This window comes from Bombina bombina, chromosome 2 (genome assembly GCF_027579735.1).
Source record: "Bombina bombina isolate aBomBom1 chromosome 2, aBomBom1.pri, whole genome shotgun sequence".
Classification (NCBI taxonomy): domain Eukaryota; kingdom Metazoa; phylum Chordata; class Amphibia; order Anura; family Bombinatoridae; genus Bombina; species Bombina bombina.
In genome coordinates, this window is record NC_069500.1 from 320,050,587 (window position 1) to 320,063,180 (window position 12,594).

Below are 12,594 nucleotides of genomic sequence, written 5' to 3' on the forward strand. Positions count from 1 at the left end.
AGTAATGGATGATCCGTGGACTGGATACACCACAAGAGAAATAAATGTATCAGGTAAGCATAAATTGTGTTTTTGTTTTTTAAACAATAAAAATTCTGGAGTAGGCTGACCCTTTAAATATATTTTCTTTTAGCATAAAAAAGATTAGGTGAAATCTGTTTAAATATAAAGTGAAACTAACAGGATGTGCAACTAATACCTTGGCATCTTGCTGATTGACTGATAGACTACTCCTGCATAAAAGTTATTCAGCCCAGGAATTATCCATTAAGAAAACACTGTAATACATTTTGAAACAGTCTGTTTTAGAATAGACAACAATTTTGAGTATCATGTCTTACATTTAATGTGGGTGAGTAATCTTAGGATCTTCATTACATAGGTGATACATGCCCAACTTTTCTTCCTTAAGAACGCATGGCTTCAACTTTAAATTGAATTGAAATGCTTTAGGACCTGATGATATAAATCTTTCCATTCAAACAAGATGATCTAAAATGATCCTCCAGCACTGCAAGATCCCTAGTGAAATTGTAAAAAAGGCAGATTTTTGTACAAGGGGCATTTGCTTCATTTCTATATGTGAAGGAGAGGCAAGCCCAGTGCAATATAGCACTGCATGGCAGAGTTCTGCAGCATTTACACTTTGTGCATTGTATTATATATAACTTTACACTTTAGATTACGTTTTATAACATTTAAAGGGACACTCTACTATATATTTTTTCTTCATAAATGGAAAGAGTCCACAGCTGCATTCATTACTTTTGGGAATTTAGAACTTGGCCACCAGGAGGAGGTAAAGACACCCCAGCCAAAGGCTTAAATACTCCTCCCACTTCCCTCATCCCCCAGTCATTCTTTGTCTTTCGTCCCAGGAGGTTGGTAGAAAAGTGTCAGAAGTTTTCGATAGTCTCTTATGGAGAGTGGGACTGGAGTTTTAAGTAGTCCTGTCAGCCTCTCAGTGAGAGCATGGGTTAAAGTTATAGAGTCCGGAGATGCAGGGAGAGTGTTTCTGCGAAACCATCCCGACTCATATTAACAGCTCCACAAGCAATCAGCGTTGACGAGTTTCGCTGCCTGCTTTTTTTCTCTCAAGTCCATGGCAGAGGTGACGCTACTATCTGTCACACTTGAAGGGCCGTGTTCCTGTTCCACTGCATAGATTCCGGTAAGATTGTTTCATTTTACTTTCATCATGGATGTATTGTAATTTCAACTGTTTATCCGAGAGGGGCTACAACCTTTTGGGGATAACTTTAACATAGGGTCTCCGTGAGGCTCCTTTTTGTATCTAGGAATCAAGGGTTAATATCTCCTGAGGGGGATTATTGAACAGGGGGGTTTATAATCATGTTTGTTATGGCATTCTGTCTGCTACTGTGTAGTGTTGCTTTGGCTCATGGCTATTTTGGAACATAATGGCCTATGTCTAGTGACGCAGCCTTTTTGGTCGGGCGCACTTTTGCATGGATTGCACGGTTTACCTTGTGACCCCATTTCCGTTTTCCTGACTGCGTGGCGATGAAGAAATTCTGGTACGCTGGTGTCTCGTTCTCTGGAGGCTGCAGTGTCCCAGTTATGGAGGATTCTTGGAGACGAATGTCTCTGATTCAGACTCTACTTCTTGCAAAGAATATGAATTGGCCCGGGTGATACATGCCCAACAGTTATGTTCCGAATGCCATTTTAGAGTGCTCTGTTCTTCGGGATCGGAGAATCAGGTGCCCATTGAGCCATCCGTCTCTTGGGATTCTATTTCTCACGAGACGAGTTCCCTACCATCAACTCTTACTACGCATGCAGGTAGCCCAAACACTACTTACTAGGGAGTGTGGCCTGTTCCCACCGGAGGTTACAACACGGTTCCGCATGGCCATATCTTTGGCGCTGGCTCATCTGCACCTCCCCGGGAGTGTGCTTATGATGTTGTCTGTGTTTTGTTAACTGGGGATCGCCTGGTCCAGTTCAGCCTTCCGGGAGAGCAACTGCCCCTGAGGCCTCAGGGGGTCAACCTTCGGGGCCGGTGTTTCCTTTTGTCCCGGCGGAGGTATGTTGTGCCTTTCGTTATAGACTGGTGCGCCTTCGTGTCCTACTAAGGCATGTTTTTGGCATTGCTGGAGGATCCCACTCTTGATAGGTCTGGGGATTCTCAGTCTTACTCTTTGACTGGCTTGCATACATAGACATAAGGAGATGAAGTAATCTTCTTATAGTCTTTATTTGTGTATCCTTTTCCAATTCTGAGCTTGGAAGTCTCGGACCCCTGTTGGGCTGGTCCTGCAGGTCTGTCTGTTCTTCCTGGGCGATAACCTACGGGTTGCCTTATCTTTTATTTTCATCCAGTGAGGGTGATTTTTATTTGGTTCAAAGCTCATGTTGTGGTGTGATGTTTCCTTCGGGAACTTTCCTCTCTGGAATTGATACTCGCGGTTTTGTTCGCTCTGTTTACAAAAGTCTGTCTGACTGTTCTATATCCTTCCATCATCGGGGGAGACTCTATGTGGCCTTGACAGTGCTGGGGCCCTTGGTTTGAGACTGGTCCTGACTGGGTACAAATCCTTCTAGGTCTTTGAGGCCTAGTTCAGACACGTGGCACCTTTTTATGTCCGGTTGGTCTAGTGAGGGCGCCCAGTGATCACAATATGATTGTGTGATTGTCTTGTTTTACAAGCTTCAGGTAGCATCCTGAGAGGACTTGAGTCCTGTACCCGTTTCTCTGTTGGGTCAATAGTGGTGTCTGGAGGATTTTTCATTCGGTCCGTGTGTTGATCATACTATGGCTTCATGTCTTGTTGACTTGTATGCTGTTCTTATCTGTGTTCTTCCCTTTGGAGGGGATAGTTTATCTTCCTTATGAGTTGGGGTTTCCTCTCTCTGGAGGGTCCTTGTCCTCCCCTGTGTGTAGGAAGTTGGATCAGGTGGCTTATTTCTGTAAGGGGCAGCATCTGCTGCTCTGTGGGCTCTGTTCCACCTTTTGGAAATTGGTCTATCTATGTAGAGACTGTCTAAGAGAGTTGTAACAGGTCTTCCTATGGATCTATTGCACTTTTCTCTGTTCCAGGTCCTAGAGGGTTCTCCTTGGTAGTGCCTTATTTTGGAGGAGCGGATTGGGTTGGCCCCCCTTTTTTTTCTTCCATTCCCTGGGGGCTTGTGGTTGGGGTCTTCTCTCTCCCTGTCTGTCACTTGTGCTGGTCTGGTGTTGGAGCAGGATCTAAGATTTGTTGCTCTGCTATTTTGTCCTCGGAGCATTCGAGGTACAGTAAGCCTTTTTGAGGTTTCTCCTTTCTCCACATTCAAGATTTGTGGGGAGGACTGGCGACTCTTAGCCTGTGACGTTATCCGCTGGTTAGTGGATACTATCTTCAGCTGCTTTCTACTTGCCCTGCAAGTATTTAAGTTTGAGTCATTTTTAGATGGCTGCAGCCTGCAGTGTTTTTGCTTCAGGTGTTGTTCATCAGACCTATCTGAGCTTACTGCACGAGGTTTCATTCTGAATATTTCGGTATTCTGAATTACCTTTTTGCAACTTGGGGACCTTCGTCTTCAGTTGCTTTCTAGAGTGCGGATGCACTGTGTTAGGGGAAGATCCTTTCTCTGTTTCAGACTCCCGGCCTTATCCCGTGGTTTCTGTAGTTCTGAGGTCTGGGCGTTGCCTCCCCTTATTTCTATGAGACTGGTTTGGTCTCTGTTAGCCTGACCCGGTTTCTCTGGTTTTTGCTCTGTGTTTTTATTTAGGACTCGTTGTGCTCTTTTAAGGTTTTTTTTTCTGGAGTTCCTTAGGCTAATTGGAAGCTAGCTCAGCATACTAATGCACTATGGCTACTCTGCACTGTAGCAAACCGAGGGTTGCAAGTTCGATCCCTGGCGAGGTCTATTCAGCATTCCTCCTTTCGAGGGTGATAAAATAAGCAGTGCCTTGAGTCCCTTACGGTAGTTTGTTACCTTTCTTTAGTAAGGGGTGTGTTGTTTGGAGACAGTGCCTTGAGTCCCTTACGGTAGTTTGTTCCCTTTCTTTAGTAAGGGGTGTGTTGTTTGGAGACAGACTGCTGGGGACAGTGTCTCTTGGAGGCTGTTGACTCAGTCGAGTCTAGTTCCTGTGGTCTCTAGCAAGGCTGTGGACTATCTGCGGGTCAGTGTCCTTGGGCCTTTTCCTTTTTTTTTCAAAGTTGTTCTCGGCTTCGGACGAAGCAGAATTTTGTTGGGTAGGGGTTTTCAGGTCAGGTGCCCTCAGAATGGGCCGCCTCTTGTACCCTCCCATTTTTTGCATTCAGTGTCCTCTATAGCTTGGGTATTTTTCCCCAAAGTAATGAATGCAGCTGTGGACTCTTTCCATTTATGAAGAAAAACTTAAATTATGCTTACCTGATAATTTTCTTTTCTTCAGATGGAAAGAGTCCACAGATACCCCGTCTGTATTTTTTCTGCTGGGGTCTATTTTTTTTTCTCATCTGGCACTTTTCCCCCTGATGCCTGATGTTTCTTCTACTGTTCCTTGTTTCTCTGTAGAATGACTGGGGGATGAGGGAAGTTGGTTGAGAATTTAAGCCTTTGGCTGGGGTGTCTTTGCCTCCTCCTGGTGGCCAGGTTCTAAATTCCCAAAAGTAATGAATGCAGCTGTGGACTCTTTCTTTCTGAAGAAAAGAAAATTATCAGGTAAGCATAATTTGTAAGTTTTTTTTATTCTTTAAAAATATATATTATCCCTTTTATTACACATTCCCCAGTTTTGAATAACCAACAAGTTATTATTAATATACTTTTTCCCTTTGTGATTACCTTGTATCTAAGCCTCTACAGTCTGCCCCATATTTCAGTTCTTTTGACAGACTTGCATTTTAGCCGGTCAGTGCTGACTCATAAAAAAAAAAAAAACTCTACGGGAGTGAGCACAATTATCTATATGTGACACACATGAACTAACACTGTCTAGCTATGAATAGCTGTCAAAATACTCTGAGATAAGAGGCGCCCTTCAAGGGCTTAGAAATTAGAATATGAGCTTACCTAGGTTTAGCTTTTAACCAAGAATACCAAGAGAACAAAACAAATTTTATGATAAAAGTAAATTGGAAAGTTGTTTAAAATTGCATGCCCTATCTGAATCATGAAAGTTACATTTTGCCTAGATTGTACCTTTTTAAACTTTTCACTTTCTATTTTGTATTTTATTTTGTATACAGCAGTGTATTTGTGATTTTACAAATTGTGATTATGCTTTCACAGTTTCTGTGTAACTATATCAAATTAGGATCATACTTTGTATATTTATGTGTACCTTTTACTTTAACTTTTACTACATTGCTCTTTGTATTTCATCTATTTAAGGGACTTAGCTGGGCGTTCCAGTGGTGTGTAGTTTAGGCATGATGTAGATGGTCAGTGGGAGGTAGCGAGGTGTTGCAGGGGGAGTGTAGGTTAGGTGTGACATAGTTATAGGCATTCAGAGGGAGTTAGTGGGATGTGCTAGTAGGAGTAGGTTGCACTTTGATTTGGACACCAGTTCCATATGTTCGAACCACCAAAGTGCAGGTTGTGAGAAGGGTAGCGGCTATGAGGTAGTTGGCGTAGGTGTATTAAAATGTAGGTCCAGCAGGCAATATTTGGAGTGTGCCTACACTGAAACACTTCAAATGTCGGCGAGGCAGGTGGTAACGTAACTCTCCCATTGACTTCTATTGGAGACATACCTGCCGCTCACAGGTGTCTTATCGAAAATAGCTACCTTGTCCAGATTTGCTACCTCGACCTGTGCATGCTCACAATTTCTTAATCCCACTCCACATACATTTGAAAGGAATGTATGGAATGCGATTATGTAGTCACCAGCATGCGCAATTTACAGATAGCAAATCTCGACGAGCGTTGATTTCCTGTAACTGCTGGTAGGGAAGTTACTAAGTCACATCAAGCCCAGTGTAGGCGTTGTTAATCAGACATATATACACTGCACTGTAATTCCCTTACGTCCACTATATTTTCTTGCCTCTATATATACCCATATACGTTTAATTCATAAAAATCCTCAAACAGCCACAATATCACAGTCAAATCACTGCAGGCAGCCTATCATGCTGCTGTCTTTCCACATAAAACATTTGACTCATTTGATATCATAGTGTTTGTATACGAAAACGAATTGCCATATATGTGAATTTAGAATGAGCAAGTTATTACTTGGACACACTTCAGCACTTGATATTAATGCAAATAATACACAAGTTAATGTGGTTACGATTCACTAACTTGACAGCCTCGTTTGAAGATAATTGACTAACATAGGAGTTCAACTAAACCAGTACTATACAGGCATAACTGTTACAGGTGTGCTTTTCTTCAATACATGTTAGTTTTTGACACTATAGTATTTAACACTGAATTTCTAGAGAACGGCAGCTTGATGTGCTGCAAGATGATGACCTAATGATAACAGAGTGTACTGATTGATCTATAGTTGTCTTGTTTATATATACATAGCTGTTCACAATTTATGTGACCGTATTTAACTTATCTCAACACATTGCAATCTTACTATAAATTCTGTTGTGTTTTCCTTTACTAAGTAATTCACAGACTGGTGTTCAAACACAAGCATTTCAGACTAACTGCTATAGGCAGCCTAATACGCTGCAATTAGAACAGATGTGTGTTGTTTTTTGATTCATAAGCAGGGTTGATTCATAGCTCTGTAGCAATCTACAATTAAGAGAAGCGCAACATTTTTTGCATCAATAAGTATCTATTTGATCTAGCCGCTTGCTCCCTCAATACCGTCGATTGTGCAATAGCATAAATAGAACAGCTTTATTTACTCACGGCAGCAAGTTATACTGCAGCATTTATACTGAACACACTTTATGAATTTTCCACGCTCTGATATGAGATTTTAAGGTGTATAATATAGGATACTGGGTTTCACATCACAATATGTCAACAGCATATTGGATTAGTAATTAATGAAAGGTACCAACCACCCTGGGAATCATTTTTATATAATACACGTATCCAAGCCTGGTTGTCTCTTGTATTTTCAACAAAGGATCATTCATAAACAAATGAAGTGAACTATATCATAGTCAAACCTCAATCTAATTTCCAGATACAAATGTACTTATCTGATTGATGTATTTACTAGGATACACTTAACTTTTCATACACATTCTGGTATCCACACTTAGTATCCTGAATCGTATCTAGCGTGTTAATCCAGCATCCAATACCAATAAGTTATACAGGAGTTGAAACATTATTAATTTAATCTTTATAACAATGCGGTCACCTGTAAGCTACTAGGAACGTTTTTAACTTCTTAATTTTTTCTGTATTTTATATGTAATTTCCAACAATAAAAGTTAAGTTTTAACGTAGAGTAGCGTTGCACACTTAATTAAGTGTAGTCACCTCTTAAGTTGCTGTATGTCAAAGACTCGAGTTTATGATAACTAATACTAACACTCGTAACCTCTAGAGTGCTGTATATGTAGTCTTGTCTTTAGGAGAAGTCTCTCTTCTCCTGAGTCCAAATCTGTAATTTTTTTGCCTCTGCCTGGGGATTTTGAAGGGGGGGCGAAGACCCCATTGTAAATCTCATTCCCCGAAGTTCACTTGGGGTGCAATCCAGAGGATCAGTGGAGCGTCCCCCCTTGAACCCCCCCAGATGGGGGGAAAAAAAATTGTGAAGATGGGGGAATTACAGTGCAGCGTATATGTCAAGATTTGCTACCTGTATATGCACATATGCTGGTGATTTACATAATTGCATTCCACACAATCCTTTCAAACATATGTGGAGTGGGATTATGTAATTGTGAGCCTGTCGAGGTAGCAAATCTCTACAAGATAGCTCTTTCTTTCATGTAATTAGCAAGAGTCCATGAGCTAGTGACGTATGGGATATACATTCCTACCAGGAGGGGCAAAGTTTCCCAAACCTTAAAATGCCTATAAATACACCCCTCACCACACCCACAATTCAGTTTAACAAACTTTGCCTCCGATGGAGGTGGTGAAGTAAGTTTGTGCTAGATTCTACGTTGATATGCGCTCCGCAGCAAGTTGGAGCCCGGTTTTCCTCTCAGCGTGCAGTGAATGTCAGAGGGATGTGAGGAGAGTATTGCCTATTTGAATGCAGTGATCTCCTTCTACGGGGTCTATTTCATAGGTTCTCTGTTATCGGTCGTAGAGATTCATCTCTTACCTCCCTTTTCAGATCGACGATATACTCTTATATATACCATTACCTCTGCTGATTCTCGTTTCAGTACTGGTTTGGATTTCTACAAACATGTAGATGAGTGTCCTGGGGTAAGTAAATCTTATTTTCTGTGACACTCTAAAGCTATGGTTGGGCACTTTTTTATAAGTTCTAAATATATGTATTCAAACATTTATTTGCCTTGACTCAGAATGTTCAACTTTCCTTATTTTTCAGACAGTCAGTTTCATATTTGGGATAATGCATTTGAATTAATCATTTTTTCTTACCTTCAAAAATTTGACTCTTTTTTCCCTGTGGGCTGTTAGGCTCGCGGGGGCTGAAAATGCTTCATTTTATTGCGTCATTCTTGGCGCTGATTTTTTTGGCGCAAAAATTCTTTTCCGTTTCCGGCGTCATACGTGTCGCCGGAAGTTGCGTCATTTTTTTGACGTTATTTTGCGCCCAGAATGTCGGCGTTCCGGATGTGGCGTCATTTTTTGGCGCCAAAAGGCATTTCGGCGCCAAATAATGTGGGCGTCTTGTTTGGCGCTAAAAAAATATGGGCGTCGCTTTTGTCTCCACATTATTTAAGTGTCATTATTTATTGCTTCTGGTTGCTAGAAGCTTGTTCACTGGCATTTTTTTCCCATTCCTGAAACTGTCATTTAAGGATTTTGATCAATTTGCTTTATATGTTGTTTTTTCTATTACATATTGCAAGATGTTCTACGTTGCAACTGAGTCAGAAGTTACTTGAGGAAAATCACTACCCGGGGCTGGAGCTACCAAGCTAAGTGTATCTGCTATAAATTTTTGGTACCTGTTTCTCCAGCTGTTGTTTGTATTGCATGTCATGACAAACTTATTAATGCAGATAAAATTTCCTTTAGTACTGTTATATTACCTGTTGCTGTTCCGTCAACATTTAATTTTCAGAGTGTTCCTGATAAACATAAGAGATTTTATTTTTTAAATCCATTTAGAAGGCTATGTCTGTTATTTCTCCTTCTAGTTTACATAAAAGTCTTTTAAAACTTCTCTTTTTTTCAGATGAATTTTTAAATGAACATCATCGTTCTGATACTGATAATGGTTCTTCTGATTCAGAAGTTTCTGTCTCAGAGGTTGATGCTGTTATATCTTTTTATTTGTTCAAGATGGAATTTATTCGTTCTTTATTTAAAGACGTATTAATTGCTTTAGATATAGAGGATTCTGGTCCTCTTGATACTAAATTTAAACGTTTAAATAGGGTTTTTTAAAATCTCCTGTATTTATTCCAGAAGTGTTTAATCTCCCTGATGCTTTTTTTGAAGTAATTTCCAGGGAATGGAATAATTTGGGTAATTCTTTTGCTCCTTCTAAACGTTTAAGCAATTATATTCTGTGCCATCTGACAAGATTAGAGTTTTTTTGGGACAAAATCCCTAAGGTTTGGGGCTGTCTCTATTCCTGCTAAAATGTACTTCTATTCTTACGGCAGATAGTACTAAATTTAAGGATCCTTTAGATAAGAAAATTGAATCCTTTCTAAGAAAAATTTACTTATGTTTAGGTAATCTTCTTAGACCTGCTATATTTTTACCAGATGTTGCTGCAGCTTCATCTTTTTGGTTAGAAGTTTTAGCGCAACAAAATAACAGATCATAATTTTATAGCATTATTTTTATTCTATAACATGCTAATAATTTTATTGGTGATACCATCTTTTGATATCATTTGAGTTGATGTCAGGTATATGTCTCTAGCTATTTTAGCTAGAAAAGCTTTATGGATTTAACTTGGAATGCTGATATGTCTTCTAAGTTAACTTTGTTTTTCCCTTTCTTTCCAGGGTAATATTCATTTTTTCGTTCTTTTTCTCATAATAAGGAACAAAAGCCTGATCCTTCATCCTCAGGAGCGGATTCAGTTTGGAAACTATTTCCAGTTTGGAATATATCCAAGCCTTATAGAAACCTATAGTCAGCTCCTAGGTATCCATGAAGGTGCGGCCCTTTTTTCCAGTTCAGCTGGTATGGGGCAGATTACGTTTTATTCAAAAGAGTTTGGATCAATTCCGTTCTCAATCTCTGGTTTCAGAACATTGTTTCAGAAAGGTACAGAATTGGCTTCAGTTAAGGCCTCCTGCTAAGAGATTTTTTTCTTCCCGTGTCCCAGTTAACACAGCAAGGCTCAGCATTTCTGAAATGTGTTTCAGATCTAGAGTTGGCTGGAGTAATTATGCCAGTTCCAGTTTTGGAACAGGGGCTAGGGTTTTATTTTATCTCTTCATTGTACCAAAGAAGGTCAATTCCTTCAGACCAGTTCCGGATCTATTGAATCGTTATGTATACCAACATTAAAGATGGTTTCTGTAGGACTATTCTGCCTTTTGTTTAGCAAGGGCATTTTATGTCTACAATAGTTTTGCAGGATGTGTATCTGCATATTCCGATTCATTCAGATCACTTTTAGTGTTTGAGATTCTCTTTTTAGACAAGCATTACCAGTTTTGTGGCTCTACTGTTTGGCCTAGCCTCAGTTCCTAGAATTTTTTTTCAAAGATTCTCGGTGCCCTTCTTTCTGTATTCAGAGAACAGGGTTTTTTCCTTATTTGGACGATTATCTTGGTATTTGCTCAGTCTTCTCATTCAAAGAATCTCATGCGATTCGACTTGTGTTGTTTCTTCAAGATCATGGTTGGAGGATCAATTTACCAAAAGTTCATTGATTCCTCAGTCAAGGGTAACCTTTCTGGGTTTCCAGATAGATTCAGTGTCCATGACTCTGTCTTTAACAGACAAGAGACGTCTGAATTGTTTTCAGCTTGTCGAAACCTTCAGTCACAATCATTTCCTTCGGTAACCATATGCATGGAAATTCTAGGTCTTATGACTGCTGCATTGGACGCAATCCCCTTTGCTTGGTTTTTCACATGCTGACCTCTTCAGCTCTGTATGCTGAATCATGGTGCAAGGATTACACAAAGATATTTCAGTTTATATCTTTAAAACCGATTGTTCAACACTCTCTAACGTGGTGGACAGATCACCATCGTTTAATTCAGGGGGCTTCTTTTGTGCTTCCGACCTGGACTGTAATTTCAACAGATACAAGTCTCACAGGTTGGGGAGCTGTGTGGGGATCTCTGTCGGCACAAGGAGTTTGGGAATCTCAGGAGGTCAGATTATCGATAAATATTTTGGAACTCCGTGCAGTTTTCAGAGCTCTTCAGTTTTGGCCTCTTCTGTAGAGAGAATCGTTCATTTGTTTTCAGACAGACAATGTCAACAAGCTGTGGCATACATCATCAAGGAGCGACTCACAGGTCCTCTGGCTATGAAAGATAGTATCTCAATTTTTTTGGTTTGGGCGGGATTCCAGCTCCTGTCTATCTCTGCGGTTCATATCCCAGGTGTAGACAATTGGTAAGCGGATTATTCGGTCGCCAAACGTTGCATCTGGGCGAATGGTTCTTCACCCAGAGGTATTGCTTCAGGTTGTTCAAATGTGGAACTTCAGAAATAGATCTGATGGCGTCTCATCTAAACAAGAAACTTCCCAGATATCTGTCCAGATCCCGGGATCCTTAGGCGGAGGGCAGTGGATGCATTATCACTTCCTTGGAAGTATCATCCTGTCTATATCTTTCCGCCTCTAGTTCTTCTTCCAAGAGTAATCTCCAAGATTCTGAAGGAATGCTCGTTGTTCTGCTGGTAGCTCCGGCATGCCTTACAGGTTTGATATGCGGATCTTGTCCGGATGGCCTCTTGCCAGCCGTGGACTCTTCCGTTAAGACCAGACCTCCGTCGCAAGGTCCTTTTTTCCATCAGGATCTCAAATCCTTAAATTTTAAGGTATGGAGATTGAACGCTTGATTCCTGGTCAAAGAGGTTTCTCTGACTCTGTGATTAATACTATGGTTACAGGCTCGTAATTCTGTATCTAGAGAGATATATTTTAGAGTCTGGAAGACTTATATTTTTTGGTGTCTTTTCTCACTCTGTTTTTTCTTGGTATTACTTTTAGAATACCGAGAATTTTACAGTTTCTTCAGGAGTGGTTTAGATAAGGGTTTGTCTGCAAGTTCCTTGAAAGGACAATCTCTGCTCTTTCTGTTCTTTTCTCACAGAAAGATTGCGTATTCTTTTCCTGATATTATTGTTTTATACAAGCTTTGGTTCGTATAAAACCTGTCATTAAGTCAATTTCTCCTTCTTGGAGTTTGAATTTGGTTCTGGGAGCTCTTCAAGCTCCTACCCTTTGAACCTATGCATTCATTGGTCATTAAATTACTTTCTTGAAAAGTTTTGTTTCCTTTTGGCCATCTCTTCTGCCCAGAAGAGTTTCTGAATTATCTGCTCTTCTTGTGAGTCTCCTTTTCTGATTTTTCATCAGGATGAGGCGGGTGGTTG